The sequence below is a fragment of the Aedes aegypti genome, chromosome 3 (assembly GCF_002204515.2).
Source record: "Aedes aegypti strain LVP_AGWG chromosome 3, AaegL5.0 Primary Assembly, whole genome shotgun sequence".
Lineage (NCBI taxonomy): Eukaryota > Metazoa > Arthropoda > Insecta > Diptera > Culicidae > Aedes > Aedes aegypti.
In genome coordinates this window covers 370,454,721-370,478,938 of record NC_035109.1, presented here as the reverse complement: position 1 = coordinate 370,478,938, position 24,218 = coordinate 370,454,721, and the positions used below count along the sequence as shown (strand labels likewise).

Below are 24,218 nucleotides of genomic sequence, written 5' to 3'. Positions count from 1 at the left end.
ACGAAAAATAGGACGATCCAACGGTGGGAGATGATGGCTATTGTTAGCGCGATTTCTTCTATTCTTCGGAAGATAAGAAAAGTGTTCTGCCATCATAATTTGGTTGCCGTGATTTGATAGCTGAATTTCGACCGAAACAATCAAATCTGTTTTCATTTTACCGTTTCTCAACGGAGATCTGCGAGAGCAACATAAAAGCATTTATCCAAATTCGCTTTGATCTGGCTGCTGTGTACTTTCAGAGAGCATGAAGCAATAGAGTGTCCCAAAATTTGACATTTTTAGAAAGTTTGGGAGGTCAACTTTCATATGGTAGTTAAGGATATTCGTAAGCTTGTTTGTAAGCTGTTGTATGGGGATCTCTGAAATTTTTGGATATAAGTCCGAAATCATGATTCCCCTAGTGGAGTTTAAGATCTCCTACCTAAATCCTCCAAATTATGAACAACTGGCCAGAGGCTGGGCTAGAGGCTGCTTTGATTTGATGTTCGGAGAATTTGTCTAAAGCATCGAACTGATTGCTTTTTTCGATGCAATTATCAATATTAACTACTAGTGGTCCCGGTAAACTTCGCACTATCACGTCGCATCCAATGCCGAATGCAACTGTGAAAAACTAACGTCAATCCTTTCATCTATTCTCAAGCCATTTCGTGACATACAAACACCACACCATTTTTATTTATATAGATAGATTACACCCTTGGAAGAAAGCGCGTATTCCAGAGAAACATCCTTTCTTCCATGTTTGCCGCGTTTAGTGATAGCTTTAGAATCCACTTTTTTGGAAGGAAGTTGTGAATTCAGAGATTCACCATTCTTTTGTTCGTCGTTGTAACTACTTAGAAATGACCTTCTAAGAGGTTTTTTTTTTCCAAGACGGTGTCCAAGAAGGATGGTTTCCCGAGAAAGTGAAATTTTGAGACACCCTAATGAAGCAATCACCGAGCACATAAAATTTTCCCCTTTATTTTTTTTCTCCATACTAACTCTTATGTTTGTCATATCCTTCCACTGAACCGTCACTCCAAGTGGACGAATTTATAGGAATGACGGAGATGGGTTGTCATGGCCATCCTCGATGAAATACCCCGAAGCAGCTTTGAAATTCCTTCATTTATGCTGCGTCAGCACGATTTTGCAAAAGGAGCTCAAAAACCCGAAAGGAACGGCAGAAGGACGCTCGACGGACAAAAGAATCATCGGTGGTGGGCGCCGCCCGAAAGTAGCCAATCTCGAACGTTTTGAGAGAGAGAAAGAGGGTGTCGCCGTGCGGATATGGAGCATAAAGCACGGAAATGATGGGTACTTTGGGAAATCGGCCCACTCCGGCCAATAAGATGTGCAAATTTTGCGGTTTTATGTTGTGTCAACAGACAAGATTGGGGGCGAATAAACTCTGGAGTTGTGTAGGAAACGGAACAATGAGGGGTGATCCTGAAAAGTATTTTGGAGGTAAACAAAAGTTGAATATTTTTATGAAGGGTTGTTGGAAATCAAAAAGAAGAAATTTCATCTTTATAGAGCTTTACAACAAATAGAGTTCTACGAAGGTCTTGTAAAATTCATAGAAGCGCTTACAGCTTCCGTAACTTTTGCAGTTTATGAGGTTTTTTTTCCGTTCTTGAGAAGCTCTACTCATTTTCTGCGAAGCCTTTGACGATTTCTGAGAAGCTCTTGCAGACCTCTGAAAAGCTCTTATAGACTTTCACCTTATGGCTTCTGAAAATTTCTTCCGGACTTCTGAGAAGCATTTCCACCCTTCTGAAAGGATTTTGTAGGCTTCTGAGATGTTCTTGCAGACCTCTGAGAAGCTCTTGTAGACTTCTGAGATACTTGTTCAGACTTCTGAACTTTTCCGGATCTCTAAGATGCTTTTTCAGGCCTCTGAAAAGCTATAACAACGCTGTTAACTGGCTGTTTTTGAGAAACTCTTGTCAGCTTCTAAGAGAAGCTCTTGCAGTTTCTGAGAAAAACCCTTGTTAGCTTCTGACAATCTCTCGTCAGCTTCAGCTGAGAAAAACTCTTGCATCTTCTGACATAGGCGGTTGCAGTTTCGAAGAGAAAAGCTCTTGCAGCTTCTAATGCAGCCCACAGACGTTCAGACGGTTTGACCAACATTGACTCTGCCGCCAGGTTGATGCTCATGTTAGTGCTATGTTTGACCGTGTGTGGTGCTGCTTGACGAACCTATTTGACAGCTTGTGAAACCGATTGGACGGTTGGCGAATCGGCCGGTCAAAATCGAATAAGTTTGATTTAATTCAAACTACTCCGGTGGGTGGAGCCAAATGTTTGACGAACTGATAGTACTGTCTGTAGAGATGTTGCACGAAAACCGACATCAGCATGTCAAATTCGAGCTTCGGCGTCCCACCTATTGCCGATGCAGATGGGTGGCAAGTCAAAATTCGTGAACTTACGCAGTGTCGAAGCCATGGTGATGTAGCAAATGTGCACGATTGTGTTGTTTCGATAAATTTCTCTAGCGTTTTCCACACAATCTTCGAACGATTTCTTTAACAAATCCGCCGGGGATGCTTTGAAAAATTCCTCAAAGTTTTCCCGCAGTATTAATTCAGTTCTACCTGTTATTTCATCAAAAGTTCAATATTGAATTCCTCTAGGGATTGTACCAGGTATTTCCTACAAGGATTTCATCCACAATTTCACCAGGAACTGCTTTAGGAATTGTACCAACATTCCTTAATGGGTTTTATTGGTAATATTTTCCTTGATTCCACCACTTGATTAATCAACAATTTGTCCGGTGATTTTACTAGGAATTTCTTACTAGTAAACTCATGAGTAAACTTACTTTTTTACTAGGACTTACTTCTTTACTTACTTTTTTACTTACTTCTTACTTTTTTTACTAGGAAGGAAAGGGTTCCTTCAGAAATTACTTTCAAAACTTTACCTGAAATTCCTCATGGGATTCCATCAGGAGTTCCTAGTTCTTCCAGGGATTCCATCAGGAGAACATCAGAAGCTTCTATCAGCAGTTTTGTAAGGATTCCACCAATAAGGAGTTCTTTTAGAAATTTCATCAGAAGTTTTTCTAGGGATTCCATCAGGAGTTCCTCCAGGAATTCCATCTGGAATCCCTCCTAGAGTTCCTTCAGGGATTCCACCTGGAACTTTTTCAGCGTTTCCTTCAGGAGTTCATACAGGGATTCCATCAGAAGTTCCTCAACGAAATCCATCAGGAGTGCTTCAAAGGAATCCATCAGGAGAACATCAAAAGATTCCATAAGCAGTTTTGTAAGGACTCCACCAAACATTCCGTCAGAGATTCCACCAGGAACTCCGTCAAAAGTCCGTCGGGAGTACTTCTAAAGATGGTATCATGATTTCCAAGAATTTCATCAAGAGTTTTTCTAATGATTCCATCAGAAGTTCCTCTAGGTATTTCATCAAGAATTCTTCTAGAAATTTCATCACAAGTTTTTCTAAGGATTCCATCAGCAGTTTCTTCAGGGATTCCACCTGGTAATCTTTCAGGGATTCCATCAGGCGTACCTCTAAGAATTACATCAGGAGTTCTTCTGGGGATTTTATCAGGAGTTCCTCCAGAGATTTCATCAACAGGTCTTTCGGAGATCTCACCTGGAATTCGTCCAGAGGTTATATCAGGAGTTCCTCAAGGAATTTCATTAGAGATTGCACCAGTAATTCCTCTGAAGATTATATCAAGATCAAGATTATAATCAAGATTTCTTCCAGGGATTTTATAAGGAGATCCTCAAGTGTTTTCTTCAGGAGTTCCTTTAGAGATTTCATCTGGGATTCTATCAAGAGTGCCTCTAGAGATTCCATCGGAAGTTCCTATAGGGATTCTATCTAGAGTTCTTCTAGAAATTCCATCAGGAGTTCCTTCAGGGATTTTAACTGGAACTCCTCAAGAGATTCCATCAGGAGTTCCTATAGGGATTCCATCAAGCGTACCACTAGGAATCCCCATGGGAATTCCATCAGGAGCACCTCTAAGGATTCCATCAGATTCCCTTCTGGGAATTTCGTCAGGAGTTCCTCCAGGGATTCCATCAGGAGTTCGTTCAGAGATTCCACATGGATGTTTTCCAAAGATTATATCAGGAATTCTTCGAAAATTTCTATCAGGACTGCTTCGAAAGATTTCATAAGTAGTTCCTCTAGCGATTCCATCAGGAGTTTCATCAGAAATCTTATTTGGAATTCCTCCAAAGGATTTCATAAGGAGTTTCTAAAGGGATTCCATCAGGAGTTCTTCTAGAGAATCCATTAGAAGTTCCTTGCATCAGGATTCATCTTAGGGGTTTTTTTGTGGAGTTCTTCCAGCGATTCCATCGGGAGTTCTTACAGGAATTAAATCAGGAATCCCTCCAGGTTTTTCACAGGAGTTCCTGTAGGGATTCCATTAGGAGTACTTCCAGGGTTTCCATCAAAAGTTCCTTCAGGGATTTGACCTAGAACATCTCGTAGGAATTCATCATTTTTCTACGGATTTCATCAGGAGTTCTTCTGTGGATTACATCAAGAGTTTTTTTAGGCATTTCATCAGGAGCACTTCAAGGGATTCCATTAGGAGTTACTTTAGAGAATTCACCTAGAATTCCTCTAGGGATTCTGTCAAGAATTCTCTAGGGATCCTATCAGTAGTTCCTCCATCTTTAACATCAGAAGTTCTTCCATGGATTCCATTAGGAATACTTCTAACACTTCATAGGGCCTCCTGTGATTGATCTTGGATTCCATCATATGTTTTGTCTGGGATCTATCCTGAATCCTTCAGGAATTCCTCTAGGTTCATTCTGGATTCTATCAGGTTATTTATTACGGATTCCTCCCGGAATTTTTTAAGGGATACTACCAGATATTGTTCAAGGGATGCCTCTCTAAATTCTTCAAGGAGTTAATCCCGAAATTCCGCAAGGGATTTCTCCCCGATTTTTTCAAGAGGTTCCTCCCAAAATATCTCCAGGGTTTCTAGGGAATTATCAAGATTTTTTGCAGAGATTTTACCAGAAATTTATTATAAGAGTATCACCAACAATTAGAGAATCCGTCAGTATTTGCTTTACTGACTTTATCATGAATTCCTTCAGGGATTCCGCCAATAATTCCATCAAAAATTCCACCATGTTTTCCTCTAGGGATTCCAACTAATCCTCCAGGGAATCCTCCAAGGATTCCACCAGAGGTGCCTCCATCAAGAATTCGACCAGGTAATTCTCCAGGATTTCCATCAAGAAAATCGCCAAGGATTTTGGCTGAAATTCTCATGGGGATTCCACTAGAAATTCTTTCAAAAACTCCGCCAACACTTTTCCGATGATTTTACCAAGAATTCAAAAATTCCTCCATTCAAAACATTGCGGTAAAAATCATTCAAGTATTCCTGGGATTCTTGGGATTCGACCACAATTTCCTATGAAAATTTCACGAGAAAGTCCTTCAGAGAGTTCACCAATAGAGTCTCTAATTATTCCAGCATATTTTTTCTAAAGGGAGTTAAGGAATTTCATCGAGCGCTCTTCCAGGGTTAACACTGGGAATATCACCAGTTTTTTTGCCAGAATTTCCACCAGAAAAATTTCGAAGATTTTACAAGGATTTCCCTTCTTAGCATTTATTCAGGATATTTTGAAATTCCTCCACGGAATTAACCAAAAAAAATCCGAAAAACGGCAGGGATTTTTTTTTAGATAAACCACCAATATATCCGCAAGAGAATCTACTAAGAATCTACTAAGGATCGAACTAGAAACTCTTTCTTTCTGTACTAGGTATTCCATCAGGGAGCTTTCACAAAAAATCCATAAGGTTATTCCTCCAGGAATTCCACTGATATTTAATCGGAGGATTAAACAAAGCATTGCTCGGAATTTTTTCAGGTTGAATCCCTGAAGTAACTGCTGGAAGATTTTTTTGGAGAATTTCTAAAAAAAAATCATGGAGCAATTTCTTGAGAAATATTTGAAGGTATAACCGAAGAAATCATTGGAAAAAATCTCAAAGAATTCTTTGCAGAAACTTCTAAATATATCTCTGAAGCAACGTTTGAAGCAATCTATGGAGGATTCTAAAAGATTCTCTAAGGTGGTGAATTCCTTGGAAAAATTCGTGCAAGAAATACTGGAATTTATTGATAAATTTCTTTAGAAAGCCTCGGAGGAATTTCTGGTAGACTCTTAAAGTATTCCTTAATAAATCCCAGGACGAATGCCACGTTCCTCCAGGGATACCAGGAGAAAACACTGGGGGAATTTACAAAAGAATTCCCTAGAAAAATCCCTGGAGGAAAACATTAAGGAATCACTCAAAAAACTGCAAGCGGAATCTCTAAATAAATTCCTGTTGGAATCCCGTGGATTTTGGGTGAATTCTTTAGGAGTGTTTTTTGTACAATCCCTGGAGGAATTCCTTAAATAATCCTTGGAGAAATTCTGGGTAGAAGGTATTTTTGTAGGAATTTATGAAAGAATTTCTAGAGAAAATCGTGTAGGAATCCCTGAAGCAATCCCTGGAAGAATGTTTGAATCAATCGCAGAAGGATTTTCTGAAGGAATCTGCGAAGCAATTCCTAGAGAAATTACTAAAAAAATCACCGGAGGATTTTTGATAGGAGGAATTCCTGGTGAAAATTCATCGAAGAATTTTTTTATGGAATCCCTGCAGTAATTTCTTGGCAGGGATTCCTTAAGCAATCTCTTTAGGAATTTCTGAAGAAATCGCAGGAATAGAATCCTGAAAGAATTTGTTAAGGAGATCCTTAAGTATCGCTAGAAAAATTCTAAAATAAATCTCTGGAGGATTTTTTTGTAGAATTCTTGAAGGAATCATAGGAAGAATTACTGAAGGAATTCTTTGGGGAATTTTTGGATACATCGTTGGAGGAATCTGTAGAAAAAATACTGGAAAGAAACGCTTTTGAAGAAAATGGTACAGAAATATCTGGAGAAATTCTTGTAGTAAGCCCTGAAGAATTACTCAGGAAATCACTTGAGGATTGGTCTTTGAAGGAATCAGTTTAATTCTAAATAATTTGTAGAGGAACATTTGAAGGAATCTCTGAAAGAATGCTTGAATGAATTCCTGAAGGTAAACCTGAAGGATTTTCCCCGAACAAAATTCTGGTTGAATCTGTACATAAATTTATAGAGAAATCATCGATAAATCCCTGGAAGAATTACTGGTGTAATCCCTGGAAAAACTACAAAGTAGAATAAGTAGCGAAAACCACTAATAAATTCTGGATAGGATGTTTGGAGAAATCCCCATAGCCATTCCTATATCGATGACTGTTCACAATAATCCCCGACAGTGGCCCCTCATAATTTAAAAGTTTTGCCGGAATACTTCGTGCTAATTAAAACTGGAATTTTTCATCAATATCCATTTCTTCCGGTACTTAAGGACAGTTCGGTTTTGCGTCGTCCGATAAATTTGGCTCACAGTTTCGCGCATGTTTTCGTCGCCGGAGATTTTTTTTTTCCTGTTTTCAAGCGTCTTGCTGGGTAGTGCTTCGTGAAGCCCAAGCAGGACAGTTCGGTTTTGCGTCGTCCGATAGATTTGGCTCACGTTTTCGCGCATGTTTTCGTCGCCGGAGAAATTTTTTTTTCTTTCTTTCCTGTTTTCAAGCGTCTTGCTGGGTAGTGCTTCGTGAAGCCCAAGCAGGACAGTTCGGTTTTGCGTCGTCCGATAGATTTGGCTCACGTTTTCGCGCATGTTTTCGTCGCCGGAGATTTTTTTTTTCCTGTTTTCAAGCGTCTTGCTGGGTAGTGCTTCGTGAAGCCCAAGCAGGACAGTTCGGTTTTGCGTCGTCCGATAAATTTGGCTCACAGTTTCGCGCATGTTTTCGTCGCCGGAGATTTTTTTTTCCTGTTTTCAAGCGTCTTGCTGGGTAGTGCTTCGTGAAGCCCAAGCAGGACAGTTCGGTTTTGCGTCGTCCGATAGATTTGGCTCACGTTTTCGCGCATGTTTTCGTCGCCGGAGAATTTTTTTTTTTTTTTCTGTTTTCAAGCGTCTTGCTGGGTAGTGCTTCGTGAAGCCCAAGCAGGACAGTTCGGTTTTGCGTCGTCCGATAAATTTGGCTCACAGTTTCGCGCATGTTTTCGTCGCCGGAGATTTTTTTTTTCTTTCTTTCCTGTTTTCAAGCGTCTTGCTGGGTAGTGCTTCGTGAAGCCCAAGCAGGACAGTTCGGTTTTGCGTCGTCCGATAGATTTGGCTCACGTTTTCGCGCATGTTTTCGTCGCCGGAGATTTTTTTTTCCTGTTTTCAAGCGTCTTGCTGGGTAGTGCTTCGTGAAGCCCAAGCAGGACAGTTCGGTTTTGCGTCGTCCGATAAATTTTGGCTCACAGTTTCGCGCATGTTTTCGTCGCCGGAGATTTTTTTTTCTTTCTTTCCTGTTTTCAAGCGTCTTGCTGGGTAGTGCTTCGTGAAGCCCAAGCAGGACAGTTCGGTTTTGCGTCGTCCGATAAATTTGGCTCACAGTTTCGCGCATGTTTTCGTCGCCGGAGAAATTTTTTTTTTTTTTTCTGTTTTCAAGCGTCTTGCTGGGTAGTGCTTCGTGAAGCCCAAGCAGGACAGTTCGGTTTTGCGTCGTCCGATAAATTTGGCTCACAGTTTCGCGCATGTTTTCGTCGCCGGAGATTTTTTTTTTTTCTTTCTTTCCTGTTTTCAAGCGTCTTGCTGGGTAGTGCTTCGTGAAGCCCAAGCAGGACAGTTCGGTTTTGCGTCGTCCGATAGATTTGGCTCACGTTTTCGCGCATGTTTTCGTCGCCGGAGATTTTTTTTTTCCTGTTTTCAAGCGTCTTGCTGGGTAGTGCTTCGTGAAGCCCAAGCAGGACAGTTCGGTTTTGCGTCGTCCGATAAATTTGGCTCACAGTTTCGCGCATGTTTTCGTCGCCGGAGATTTTTTTTTCTTTCTTTCCTGTTTTCAAGCGTCTTGCTGGGTAGTGCTTCGTGAAGCCCAAGCAGGACAGTTCGGTTTTGCGTCGTCCGATAGATTTGGCTCACGGTTTCGCGCGTGTTTTCGGCTCCTAAGATTTTTTTTTCTGTTTTGGAGCGTCTTGCTGGGTAGGTATTTGGAAGGCACAAGCAAGACGGTTTGTTTTCGGGACGCCAAGAAGTTTTGCTGTCAGTATCAGTTTTGTGTTCAGTCGAGGATGGATTACCAACTGGTGAGTTCGTTTCATTCTTGTGATAACACATATTTTCTTGAAAGCGTAACTTTTAAGTAATTTTAAAACAAACTTTGTATGGTTCGTCACTATAAGTGTCGGCATTATGTTTTTTTACAATTTCAATATACATATATTTGTCTCTTTTATAGGTTATTAAAAATTATCTTTTGAATTGTTCGACATTGTGAATGTTGACGTATTTTTTAAAACTTGTACCATATCGAGACAAAATGCACAGTAATACTCATATGTAATTTTCAAACTATGTATAGTTCGTCACTACAAGTGTCGGCATTATTCCTGTTTCATATAATTTAAAATATATACATGTAATTTTCAGTTTTCGTCATTAATAAAAACATCTTTTGAATAGAGTAGTGTTTGATCCTTCGACCTTGACACTTGCTCCTGCTGGGGCGGGTGATGAGGGCAGGATCAAACATGTCGCGCGTCGGTAGTGAAGCGGTGAAAAAGTGATCGGTTCGTTAGTAGTGTTTGATCCTTCGACCTTGACGCTTGCTCCTGCGGGGGCGGGCGATGGGGGCAGGATCAAACTTGTCGCGCGTCGTTCGCTCAGAGAAATGAAAAAGCGCCGCGGATCGCTAGTAGTGTTTGATCTATTGATCGCGTCGCTTGCTCTTGCGTGGGCGAGTGACGAACACTTGTTCGGCGTTTAATGCGATTATCGAATTATTTCGCGAATCCGGTTAGGCGTGATTATATCATGGCTCGCATCACCAAACATTGGTGACTCCCAGATCTTTACCTTATCCCACTAACCCAATATCCTCTCCATGACAACCGTGGAGATGCAGAGGTGATCTCGGTCTCTAGTAACAACGGTAGTCACACTAACATTCCTTCCCTTCCCCGATGACCGTAAGGACGTGGCCGGCGCCGTTATTGACTTTTAAATTTGAGCTCTCGATTTGTGCACATTGAAGAATGGTAAGCTAATCCCAAGCCCCATTTATTAATTCCCTGTGCAACTTCGATTGTTCTGGTCAATCACGGAGTAGCAACTACGAATTGTACGGTCATCTATGCTTATGCTTATGCTTATGCTTATGCTAATATCCATTTCTTCCGGTACTTAAATTTGAATAATGTAGTTCTGATCTTCCTTACTACAATTATTGATTCCCCCAGAGCCACAGAGCTCGTGAAAATAACAATAACATGTCCACATGACTTGCCGAGATCATCTGACCGTATGTGGACTGCATGAAGGAGCTCTTACGGTTTCTGAGAGAAACTATTGCAGCTTTTGAGAGAAGCTCTTGCAGCTTCTGAAAGAAGCTCTTGCAGCTTTTGAGAGAAGCTCCTGCAGCTTCTGAGAAACGCTCCTACAGTTTGTTGAAGCTGTCCATAAGCTGTTGTAGTTTCTGAGAGAAGCTCTTGCAACTTCTGAGAGAAACTTTTGCAGCTTCTGAGATAAGCTTTTGCAGCTTCTGAGAGAAGCTATTCCAGCTTCTGATAAAAGCTCTTGCAGCTTCTGTAGCTTCTGAGAGAAGCTTCTGCAGCTTCTTAGATAGCATTTTCAGAGAGAAGATTCAGTATTTTCAGAGAAAAATATTAGGAGCTTATGTGACAATCTTTTGCAGCTTCTATGGAATCTTTATTTTTATTTTATATATTGAGGGAAGTGCTAGTCGAACGTGTTAAAATTTCCATATAAGACTAAAGAAGAAGCTTTTACAGTTTTTGAAAGGATTTGCTGAATTTCTGATGAACTTTTGGTGCCTTTCTAAGAGAAGCAAAGACAGCTTCTGAATGAAGCTTCGACAGATTCTGGAATGAACTTCTACAGCTCCTGAGAGAAGGTTATGTAGCTTCTAAGGGAGTTTCGCAGCTTCTGAAAGAAACTTTTGCAGCTTCTGTCGTATCTGAGAAAAGCTTCTAAGAGAAGTTTTTTGTATGTTTGGAGATTTCCTTTAAAGTTTCTCGGAGGAAGCCTTCCATATTTCTTGGATGAAACTTTTCAAGCTTTTCGAGCTTCATGGAGTTCCTTATGTAAAGTTTAAAATCAAAAACTTTAGCTGTGAATTAATCAATATTTGACTGTCACTCACGATTCTGACTAGAAATGAATGCTTTACAATCTGATGTATGCTAACATCTCATGAATAGCCCAATTGATACAACACTCATACACATGTTATTTTCTCAAATGAAAACACCCCACTCGTCGTATTCTTCTGGGAACCCCCGGAAAGCCCGTCAAGTGCAGCTCCCAAAGCCGTCGTCGCACCGTTATCAGTCTCACACACGCACCGAAACGTTATCCGGATTCCCTCCCGGGATTCACCGAATGGAGGCCGGATTTTTCCGTCTCCATCATCGTCATCGCGACGCCGTGTGCGGCAGCTTTCCCCAGAGCAGGACCTTTATCTCATTTTCGCAGGAAATCCTTTTCGCTCCCCCTTTCGTGCACTTCTCGAGTAAATGGGATTTTGATTTGATTTTCCTCAATCGAATCACTTCATTTCACCGTCGCCGTTGTCGGCGGGGTCCAATACTTGTTTGGATTAGTGCCCTTGAAGGACGGGACCCAAATGGCCGTGGCGGTTCGAATTTCGCTGGTTGAGGATCTTTTCGTGAAGGAATCTGTCGATTTCCCACGATATACACATGCGAAAATGGTCAACTAGCATATAAACTTATCAGCTAAGAAGCAGGCTCCGTCTCAGTTGGGACGTGACGCCAAAACCAAGAAAATGGACGGAATTTATTTCGGAACGGGCGCTGGGTAAAAAATGCGTGTCTAGTTCGAGTGACAAAGTTATCCGGTGGCACCTGACGGAAGACGGATCAGGAGCGTGGCGAACGGACGTGAAGTACTTCTTCCTCTTGGCATTACGTCCTCACTGAGACAGAGCCTGCTTCTCAGCATAGTGTTCTTATGAGCACTTCCACAGTTATTAATTGAGAGCTTTCTTTGCCAAAGTTGCCATTTTTAGCATTCGTATATCGTGTGGCAGGTACGATGATACTCTATGCCCAAGGAAGTCAAGGAAATTTCCATTACGAAAAGATCCTGGACCGACCGGGAATCGAACCCAGACACCTTCAGCATGGCTTTGCTTTGTAGCCGCGGACTCTAACCACTCGGCTAAGGAAGGCCCCGGACGTGAAGTAGTAGGCCATGATATTGTCATTTTCCATGCGATTGAGCTTTACGAAACAGTAACTTAGGTACCTACGAAAAAGCTTGCTAGGGCCGACAAGGAAGACGAAACTGAATCGTAATGGCGACGCAGCACGAAAGCGATAAATTGAGATTCAATTAATTACTCTGTGCCTAATCAGGTTTGAGCTTCGCCTGTTTAACCTATTTTTCCGGAAAATTCGACGGAAGGGGAAAGGTATCGAGCACTTAGGGCTCTATGGGACTATTTTTAGGGATATGTTTCCTGTTTTGTTAGACCCTTTATATCCTAGTTATTGGTTCGATGGGTCAGGGTATGTAAATCAAATTTTACGTAAACGGAATCATAAATGAGATTTAAGTTACGTTAATGAAATTCTTGTCCTAAAAATGTATGATAAATCTTCGAGCTGTTCAACGGACATTTAGCTCTGAATGAAATTTCGTTGATTGACATCAAATAGACCAAAATATAGACTTTTGTGGTAAACATTGCGTAAAGCAATGTCAGCTACATGCAAAATTACGTTGGTGCTCTAGGATATCCACGTATTCCGTGGGAAACAGGCAACGACCATTGAATGTTATGCCAATATAGGCCTTCAGATTTACATATGTAGCAAGTGATATTTCAGATGTTTATGAACTACCCAAGTAACCACCAAGCAATTAATGCTCCAAATTGTAGATATAGTGATAGCGCACCACTCATGAGTCATTGAATAGTTCTCTACTAGCACCTGATTTGGCGAAATATAGGCAGCTTCAAGCTGAGGGTCGTGCGTTAGAATCCCATCGGTCAAGAATCCTTTCGTTAAAGAAATTTCCTTTTTTCCCTTTTTTGTCTGTTACCACACTCTAGACGTGCATATGTAATAGATCGTTGAGTGAGAACCACAGAGCCTGAGCCCCATTAGCACCCCAGATAGCCGGGTTTAGTGAAAGGTGAAGCTAGAAGTAAGATAATTTTTAAAAGGATCCTGAGACGTCACTCGTTATTCTAGTAGATCTAATGTCTAGCCCTGAGAGAGAGGAGACAGCTCACTGACAACTGGCTTGTTTTCTTGGCTTCTTTGATTTCATCTTCTCATGTTTGCGTTGTGCACAATGGTTTGGAGAGCACAAATTGGGTCAAAACCATTTTCACATTTCATAAAATTGAAAAAAAATCAATATCAATTTGAGTCCAATCGACAATATTTAAATATTCAACGATTTTATATGCGAGAGCACCCGAAAACAACCTGAATTTTCAATTATATCCATTTTTAGTTTGGCCAAATTATTACGGTTTTTCATGCACTGCCCTTCGAATGTGCCCAGTGACAGTTGATGACAGGTTCCCTTGACTTTTGGGAGCTCGCAATCTAAGCCAGCTGTCTCTTCTCTCTCAGGTCTAGCCCACCCTGATGGAGAGTTCCCCGACGGAGGAATATCTTGTTGTTCTTACATCATTGTTGCCGGTAGAGTGCCGAAGTCGGTCCAGCGATTCCGGTTGGAGGATGGCTTCCGATTCACTGGCGCTCCGATGACTCAAGCAGGTGATACACTACGTACTACTAAGAAGGACTTCCGACGGTGGATCTATTCTACTCCTGCGGCAGAAGATATTCCGAACCGATGCTATCCCGGAAGATGCCAAGGTCGGTCCTGCGATTCCGGTGGACGGAAACTTGCGGTTCCGACGATCATTTGCCAGTGCTTATTCGCGGTCTATTTCATTAGTCCTCGACGGCGGACCTAGTCTATCCCGACCGTTAACTCCATGCTGGTCAGTTTGGTGCAGAGGTCAGTCCTGTGATTCCAGTAGAGGAAGGCTTCCGGTTCGCAGGTGCCCAGACTATCCATACTAGGTGACGCTCGAACTACTCGGCACGGTCCCCGACGGAGGATCTCCGCGCAGTCCTAATTCGCCATAGATCCGACTCTGACCATGTTCCGTACGTTTCTAATGTCTCTTCGATGGCAGCACTCAATATTCTCCGCCAAAGTGATGCAAATAGTGATCTTACCGGTTATAACGCATACAGCATCTGACGATATCGTTCTATACGCACTCGCAACTCGCACTCGCAGCCAAAACGCATTTGTTCAGCTTTTCGCGGTTCCGATTTGCTTCCAGCGCCGTGTTTCAAGCAGGAACTTCATACCTCAGTAGCTATGACGATACATTAGCTAGCAGACGCCTCGTACTGCTGCTTGGACCGCCTAAGTTTGGCATGGTTCTCCCTATTGCATTGCGGAATTTTCGCATGCGTATTCAACGTGGCTGTTAATGTTCGTTGATCACAACTCCCATCTGCTTCAATACGCGCTTCGGTGCAATCACATACCTTCCGACGTTGATTTCCATCTGCTGAAAATCCTTGCAGTTGCTGATTAGCAGTACCTCTGTTTTCTAGTGGGCTATCTGCAGTTTGACTCCGCTCATCCAGCCCTCGATTGCGTCAATTGTTTCCATCACGACATCTTCGCTTCCTCCAGACTTCTTGGTCAGCCGCAGTGTCAAAACTCCATAATAAATTCCGTTCCAAAGAGTTGGACCGAGAATGGAACCTTGAGGAACAGAGTGCAGTGTTACGACGATGACCTCCTTGGTGGCGCTGTTGAATACGTATTTCACATCTATTGTAACCATGGTGCAGTATCGATCTCTGCATACACTTCATCACCCGGTTAAGGATGATTCTTTCCCAGAGTTTTCCGAGCGTATCCAGCAGGCAAATAAGCCTAAACGAGGCTGAATCTCCCAGTGGCTTCCCTGGCTTTGGCAGCAGTATCAGCTTCCGTAATTTTCATATTCGTAGAAAGTTGCCTTCGTCAAGACACTTCTGCTACACCAACACCTTTTTCGGTTACGTTATGCGGACGACATCTTGCTGGTCTAGAAGCCATTGCCCAAACTCCTAGGCGCACTAGAGTCAAATCGCAGGCAGCAGTAACGGCATTACACAAATGAGCTTCTTCCGTTGGCCACGCTTGGGACTCGCGATACAAACTAGTGAGGCCAGGAATCAAAATTGACGGACAACCAAACAGAAAAAATGTCCGGACGCTAGTGTAGGTTCTGGAGATGGTACATTTAAAGGAACATTATCTATTCGTACAGGTAGCATTATTTTAGCGTGCTTTGATAAGGGTAATATTAACACAATATCGCCCCTTATTACCTCAGCGTACATGAGTGACAGTTCCAAACCAGACGGTAGGCAAGTTTGGAGTTTGCTTAAAAAAGAAGGGTCAGTTGAGGGAAAATAGTTGTGGAGTGCAGATGCTCTGTTTGTAGCTGCGGAAAAATAATTCGACTGATATTGGTATCAGCCGAATGTGAGTCCAACAGTTGGTGGCTGAATTGCGGATACTACAGTTAAGAATATTCATTGCCCGTAATCTGCAATTCAAGGAGCATTTCAATGCTGTCAACATAAACTGTCGTTACCGTCTGAACATCATTAAATCGATATCCAAGCCACATAGGTCCAACAATCGATCTACGCGTTTTAGGGTAGCGCAAGCTATCATAAATAGCAGGCTACTTTTTGGTCTCGAAGTCGCCTACTTGAGCCCACAAAATCTCCTAGAAATCATCTCGCCGATTTTCAACGGGTATGTCCGCACTATCTCCGGTTTACTTCCATCAACCCCAGCCGACGTTACCAGTACAGAAGCTGGTATTCTTCCGTTCCGCCAACGAGTGCACGCATCCATCCCTTACGCTTCAAAACCACCTAGAAACAATAGTGTCGCTCTCTTTGATCAAGCATATCGAATCCTCTGCAAGATTGTCAATTCCAGTCTCCCTCCAGTAACTAGAGTCCACTGGCCTGGAGCAAGCAGTAGGCAGCTGCCCTCTCCAAACATAGACGAGTAGATAAAACAGACCTTCCGTAGTGACGATGACTCTACGGTGCCTAGTACGTCCACACTGTAACTTCTGTGGACTAAATATGTACCCAGAAATTATATACCGATACTCAGACGGCTCTCTTTTCCAGCGTGGAGTAGGTATCGGCATCTCCGGCGCCGATCTGACACTGTCAAAGTCTTCCAACTGAGTGTTCGGTTTTTGCTACCGAAGCAGCGACCATTTTTTATGCAGCCAGCACCAGCGAGGCCACAATCCTCATCCTCACTGATTCCGTAAGCACTGTATCAGCCTGTTCTTACAGCCTGAATGGCCGTCCCAACCGTGGACACAGGGTATCCGAGCCCATACTCCCGCGACAGTCACCTTTCCAGTCAGGTATCCAAGAAAATGTGGGGGCCTTCCTTAGCCGAGTGGTTAGAGTCCACGACTACAAAAAAAAGCCATGCTGAAGGTGTCTGGGTCTTATTCCCGGTCGGTCCAGGATCTTTTCGTAATAGAAATTTCCTTGACTTCCCTGGGCATATAGATTATCATCGTACCTGCCACAAAATATACGAATGCGTAAATGGCAACTTTGGCAAAGAAAGATGTCAAAAAGATCCAAGAAAATGTGGCTGTAGATTTATTAATAGGTACAGGACACCAAATGTCTCGCTTTACCCTCTTCGTTCCATTCCCAGACGTAAAACGCTGGATTGCCAAATCCGTCAGAGACTACTTGGCTCTAGAATGGCATCACAATAATCAAAATGCTTCGGCTCAGCTTTGGAAGGTAAAGGGAGATACTTCTAGTTGCGAAGAACTCTCCACGTTCCGTGACCAGCAAGTAATTTTGTGCCGGTCCATACCTGTTTACCTACAAGTTTGACGGCAGATCCTTCCGTCAAGAGTGTGAACAATCCGATGTACCTATAGTCCTTCTGGATCCTGGAGACACCGACGTCCATGCAACCCGTAGCGTTTGCGTTACTTCACGAACACCTAAGCGGTTGATCAGTGACTTCTCGTTGATGTTGCAACGGAAATTCAGCTTGCAGTCTCGGCGTCCGCTGCTTCACCGGTGGACTCGAACTTCGCTTTTCAACCACATCGTGTGCGTGCACATAGCCTTCGTTCGCCCTTTCTTCGACGGTAGCTCTGCAAACCGTGATGCATCGCCGTATGCCGCTACTTCGCATGCATCCTTCACGATGCTTGAGAGGAAGTCCGATAGTGTCCTCAGGGTCACCAGTTTGGTCTTCCTCCTGTACCGCACCCATTCAAGCGGGCAGCTTCTCGGTCAACTCTTGGATTAGAATCGTGTTCACCAAATGTGTAGTTAGCCCGGTAGCTTCCAGGTGATCGGCAAGCTTAGTTCAGCAGCTTACACCGAAACTTATAACTCGCCAGCCAATCTGCTTTCGGTGGCGCTGCTGCGAACTTTCGATAGCAGTATTGACTTCGCAGCACCAATCTGGAGTTCGCCGGTTGGACTTCCGAAGCGAAGTTTTGAACGAACTAACTGTCATTGCTCTGCCGGCTCGGCTTTTATCTCGACTGTTTTTGAAAACAGTCCAACATCACGTCGACGGAAGAAGTTTCACTACAACGGAGGATTTGTCAGTTCGAGCGCGCCAAAATCCTTCCGATTGAAAATGTGTTGGCGGTGCTTAAGGTGCAACTGTTTGCTATCCATAAATGATTATCAATTTTGCAGTTTTCGGAGTGTGATATCGGTTCTACCAGACAGAGATGAACTGAAAGTGTATCAACATGCCTGTTGCTAGCAAGCATATGATCTGATAGATCACCGAATGACCGATATGATATAAAACAGAAATATTTTCTTTTCACGATAGTTTGAACATAGATTGTTCATGGATGCCACGATGAGTCTATCGTGTGTTACCTTAAGTTCGTTGATAAAGAAGAGGAAAATGAGCGAAGTTCTCTCTCTGAATTTTATCGGGATGCACAATATGTTCAGCAGACGCTCTGGCAGGCCGTACAGCACGTGCAGCGTCTCGATGATTTGCGGGACTGATTTTATAAGAAGCAGCCTTCTCCGTACCCTTTCCTGCGCCTCTCCCTTCAAGTACTCTTGTAGTCGCGCCAGATTCTCCACGTCAGAAAAACCATACACCTTCGTCGACGTCTCGTAGCTGCTGATGAACATTGGCCAATCCTCCAGGTTGCCAGAAAACGTTGGCATCTTCCTGGACAGGAACTGCCGGGCGTACAGTTGTGCCTTTGCCGGCCCTCGATGCTGAACACGCCGACATTCAACGGCTTCTCCACGTTTCCGACGCGACCTCCTTCTATCTTTTTCGGAGCACTCCTCCTCTTGACTTCCTCTTTTACGCTTTCGACAAGAACTTCCTCCTCTTCAGAGCTCTCTTCCTTGAGACTTTCTCTTTGGCAGCTTACATCTTCTTCGGAATTCTCTTCATTTTCCGATTCGGTAACTTCTACTAGGGAAGGGAATGTCATCCGCTTCGCGACCTATCAGGAAACTTTCCGGCAGACTTGATGGACTTCCAACTCCAACATGTATAGTTCTGGCATCACTGTTGAATGTTTGTATGCTGTTTTTCGGCCCGGAGTTTTTAACTCATTAGAAAGTGAAATCGGCGTCATAAAACCGTTATTTTGTTTTCGTATGTTTGGAGTGACTCTGTGAATTGTACTCGTGTGTTAATTAGTGTCCATTGCCGTCGTGATACATTATCACTTATTGCAAGTGACCTGTGTTTTGTTTGCTCCACTTGTTCACAAAAGCTTACCTGCCCCATACCGATTTTCCACTGAAAGACATCTGTTGGTGGGTTACACAAGCTTTAACTGCAAGCTCTGGAGTTCCATCGATTTCATCGACTACCGAGGAATACTTTTGGTATTGTGATAGTGGTGATCAGAGTTGCTCGCAGTCACTATCAACGCATGAAATTTGCTGATTTGTACAGGCCGACTGCGATACAATTCGAATTAATCTATATCACATCAACATCATGCTGTCTACTCCATCACAAGTGCATTGATGGCGATAGAATGTGGATATCACTGATGGGTTAACTTTAGCCTTAAATTAAGCAATTAAAATGGCAATTTATCAGTATGATATTTTTGACAGTGTTGAAGATAGATTGAAACTATTCGTTGGTCACTGAAAAACAGTAATAGCATGAATAATTACCACGTGATCACTCATTCCGCAGTGATTATGATCTAGAGTGCGATGTCGCATCACTGCTGTTGGGTGTCAAATCAAAGTGATATTGATAGCTCGCAAGTAATAGTGATAGTTTTTGACCATCAGCCATCAGCTGATATGATTGATATTAAGCAACTCTGGTGGTGATACACATTCAACCATAACCATACACAGCTAGCAATTTGTTCTTCGTGTGTAAAAAGGCTCAGGAGTATTTACGACATGTCCACCGCTTGCGATCGTTGCGCCAAAGCAATTAAGCGTAACGATGAGGTGATCACGTGTATGGGCTTCTGCGATCATATCGTCCACCTCAGATGCGCAAATATTGATAAAAATTTTGCCAAATCCATTTCCGATGCGACCAATTTGTATTGGATGTGTGATGAATGTGCAAAATTAATGAAGCTTGTACGTTTCCGTAATGCCGTCTCTTCTGTTGGTGATGCGATTTAACAACATACCAAAAATCAAGAGATGGCGAACACCGAACTGAAAAATGAACTCGTCAAACATAGCCAACAAATTGCTCATCTTTCGAATCGAATCAACTCTATCACGCCATCAATGCCCATCTCCGCTGAACCTCGATGCAACCTCGATGTCATTATTCTAACTGAAACTGGTTTAGACGATTGCATCAACTCTATACAGCTCTTTGGTACTATCTACAATGTATACCGCTGTAATCGCAGCACCAGAAATAGCCATAAGACATGTTTCGGTGGCTGTCTCATTGCTGTTGGTCAGCAGTATCCTAGCTCATTGATTGAACTAAGTAACGGCCAAAACTTGGAACGAATTTGCGTATCATCTATCATCAAGGAACAAAAGCTGAAACTGATGGTGGTCTACATTCCCCCTGATCGAAGCCAGGATGTTTCAACTATTGAGGCACATATCGCATCTGTGCAAGAGCTATGTGACAAAAGCTCCTCGGATGATAAAGTTATAGTATGCGGGGATTACAATCAACCGCGATTGTCATGGACGGTTGGTACCGAAGGACTTACCCCCAACAGTTCTCGTGTCCTACCCCGTGCCGCCGCTGCTTTAGTTGACGGTTTCGACTTCCTCAACATGACACAAGCTAACAACCATCTCAATCATCTCGGCAGAGTTCTGGACCTTGTATTTTCCACTTCCGGAGACATCGACGTCTTGAGAGCTGACTTCCCGTTACTACCTATCGATCCTCATCACCCTCCGTTAGATATTTCCGTGGCTGCTTCATCAACCTAACGTAGCATTTCTAGTCATCGAGAATCCAGAGTGCTAAACTATCGTCGGCTCGATTTTGTTGCGCTTACCGCTTTTGTCCGTTAGATATTTCCGTGGCTGCTTCATCAACCTAACGTAGCATTTCTAGTCATCGAGAATCCAGAGTGCTAAACTATCGTCGGCTCGATTTTGTTGCGCTTACCGAGTACTTGTCAAACGTGAATTGGAACGAGTTGTTGAATGTACAGGATGTGAACGAAATGACGAAGCGTTTCTGTCGCGCTATTTGCTCTTGGCTTAATGACAACCTCCCTGTAAAAAGGCCACTAGTTCAACCAGTATGGAGCACTTCAGAACTGCGTAGGTTGAAGCGTGATCGGAATGCCAAACAAAGAAAGCTTCGTAGACATCGGTCTGCCGAAATCATCGGTTAAATACTATCTTGTATAAGTCACACGTTTCGCGTGTTCAAGCTGGCATTCGTAGAGACCCGAAAATTTTCTGGGGATTTGTGAATTCAAAACGAAATTGTCCGTCCATCCCGTCCAACGTTTATCTCGACGAAACTGAATCGGCTTCAGTGGAAGAATCTTGAGAGTTTTTTACATCCGTTTTCTCACCATGTAGTACTTCTCAACAGGAAGCCGATGCTGCAGCGTCGAATCTTCCTACTGACGCTGTCAACATTGATATCTTCAATATTACGTCAGATATGATTATCACCGCCTCCAGGAAATTAAAAAGCTCGTACTCACCAGGTCCAGATGGTGTGCCTGCAGTAATTTTTCGTCGCTGTATTGCCTCTCTAGCTGTTCCCTTAAGTCGTATATTCAATACGTCTTTTGAGCAGAAAACCTTTCCTGATATGTGGAAACAATCAAGAAAGGTGATAAAAGAAATGTGAAGAACTACAGAGGAATAACAAGCCTTTCTGCCGGCTGTTTGAAATTATTGTCAGCAGTGTCATTCTCAACTACAGCAAAAGTTACATCTCAGTGAATCAGCACGGATTTATGCCAGGGAGATCTGTCACATCAAACTTGCTCGATTTCACCAGCGCATGCATCTTACAGATTGAAACTAAAGCGCATGTTGACGCTGTGTATACGGACTTGAAGGCCGCCTTCGACGTTATAGATCACCGTATTCTTCTGTGTAAACTTTCTCGCATTGGCATATCCGATCGACTTTTGTCATGGTTGGAAAGCTATTTATCTAACCGAATTCTGCGAGTTAAGCTTGATTCCGCTGTTTCGCGTGCATTCAGCAATAGTTCAGGTGTCCCACAAGGAAGCAATCTTGGCCCTCTGCTTTTCGCATTGTTCTTTAACGATGTTGCACTTCTTTTGGGTTCCGAATACGTACTTATATATGCCGATGACCTGATTTTTTTTCTTACTGTTAAATCTGTTGAGGACTGTAGGCGGCTTCAAGGTCTGATAAATACTTTTGCAGACTGGTGTAGATTGAACAAGCTTTTAATAAGCGTTTCTAAATGCATGGTTATAACATTCCATCGATCAAAAAATCCCATCATCTTTGATTATCGCATTGAAGGGAACGTACTTGAACGAGTCGATCAGATAAGTGATTTAGGTATCATCCTGGATGCTAAACTCAGCTTCAATCAACATATTTCGAGCATGATCTCAAAAGCATCTCGTCAACTTGACCTTGTTACGAAAGTTTCTCGTGAGTTCACTGACCCGCACTGCCTCTAAACTCTCAACTGTGCATTAGTACGTCCAATACTCGAAAATGCTTCGATTATATGAACTCCTTATCATGGAATATCAGAATCGAGCGTATTCAGCGCAGATTCATCCGTTTTGCGCTACGAAGTCTGCCTTGGCGAGATCCACAAAACCTACCACCGTATAATGAGCGATGCCGGCTTCTAGGACTTGATTCACTGCAGCGACGGCGAAGTATCCAACAATCTATTTTCGTTGCTAAACTGCTGAATGGAGAGATCGATGCACCTGCGCTTCTAACTCGTGTGAACTTCGATTGTATGACATTTGCCAGAAAACCATTTGCCAGAATCAATTTGCCAGAATGATTTTTTCCAGAAAACCAGTCCCCAGAATGTACCATTCGCCAGAAAGCCATTCCCCAGAATGGACCATTTGCCAGAAAACCATTCCCCAGAATCATTTTTTGGTAATGAATTTTCAACTTTGATCGAAAAATTTATGAAAAACTTAAGGCTACCGAAGTATTAAAAATTATCATTTGAGTATTTTGGTAATACTCATATTAAGGTGCAGAGCTACTTGGGCACTCTCATGATTCACTTTAGCATGGGGGGTCATTCTCGGTCAAATTATGTGAAACTTTGCACTAAGAAGCTCTTCAATTCGACGCATATTGTGTCCAAATATGAGCTCAGTAGCTTACTACCGAAATGAATCCAGCTCCTTATTTGTACTTATAGTACGAAACAATGTATAACCAACTTTCAGATAATTTGCGAAAACTGAATAGAATTCAAGCATCACTTCTGCAACAAATAACTTGCTTCGTGGATATTGCGAAAATCATTATTCAATCATTGTAATATAATAACAAGTATAAAACAACGTGAACCATCGATCTATGTGATTTAGTCCATTTTGTTATAATCTATCGCATACAATTTTATGCAGTTTTCACAACGTGAAACATATATGACGGAACTGTCGTCAGATTTCCATTTTTTGCTAAATAACTGACCTGAGAAAAAAGAGCTATAACGCAAAAATACTTTTTAAGTTCGACTGAAAAGTGTATAGTCCAATCCAATTGCCTGCGTAGTAGTGCAATGTTGACAAAATTTTCTTTGTTTGCTGTGAGAACTGTCACAACATTGCTTTTGTTTGCTGTGAGAATCCAAATATAAACAGAATTGCTGCAAAGCAACCACTTCCTTGTTGGCCTGCCGTTGACCGAAAGCTCAATGACATCAAGCAAACATCGGGACGTTTTCATTCTGAGGAAATCGACTTGTGTAAGATTGGTTGTGCGTTGGTGTTCGTGGCAGTTTGCTTGGGGACCTCTATTCTTCGGGGCCTTTTTTAGCTGAGTGGTTAGAGTCCGCGGCTACAAAGCAAAGTCATGCTGAAGGTGTCTGGGTTCGATTCCCGGTCGGTGCAGGATCTTTTCGTAATGGAAAATTCATTGACTTCCCTGGGCATAGAGTATAATCGTACCTGCCACACGGATCTCTGCGGCAAATCGTCATCCAACGATGGTTGGGTGACGATGACGATGCTTCTTTTAATTTCGTCGCCGACTTTTTCTACTTAGCGGTGACGATTGTCTACTCTGGTAGTAAATGATAAAATGTTATTTCGGCCTAATGACCCTTTCGGCCTAACGACCTTTTTGGCCTAACGGCTTTCGGTCTAACGGAATTCGGCCTAATGACTTTCGGCCTAAGAGTATTTGGCCTAACGGCATTTGGCCTAACGACCTGTACCCATATGAAACAAATAGGTAATGGAGATTTTTGTTTTTGAAATCACTCGGACTACTGAAAATTACAAATCATATGAACGTCATGGTTAAAAATTTCATAATCAACTAACTTTCAATATGGCCTCTTTAGTTAGACACAAGCATTGACCATCAATTTTACGATTT

General features: G+C 42.5%; 1 protein-coding gene across 7 annotated transcripts in view; it reads left to right on the top strand.

Annotated features, from left to right (window-relative positions):
- LOC5568458 (G protein-coupled receptor kinase 1) overlaps positions 1-24,218 on the top strand; it is a 445,419-nt gene that overhangs the window by 366,420 nt on the left and 54,781 nt on the right. The gene's annotated exons all lie outside the window — the stretch shown is intronic.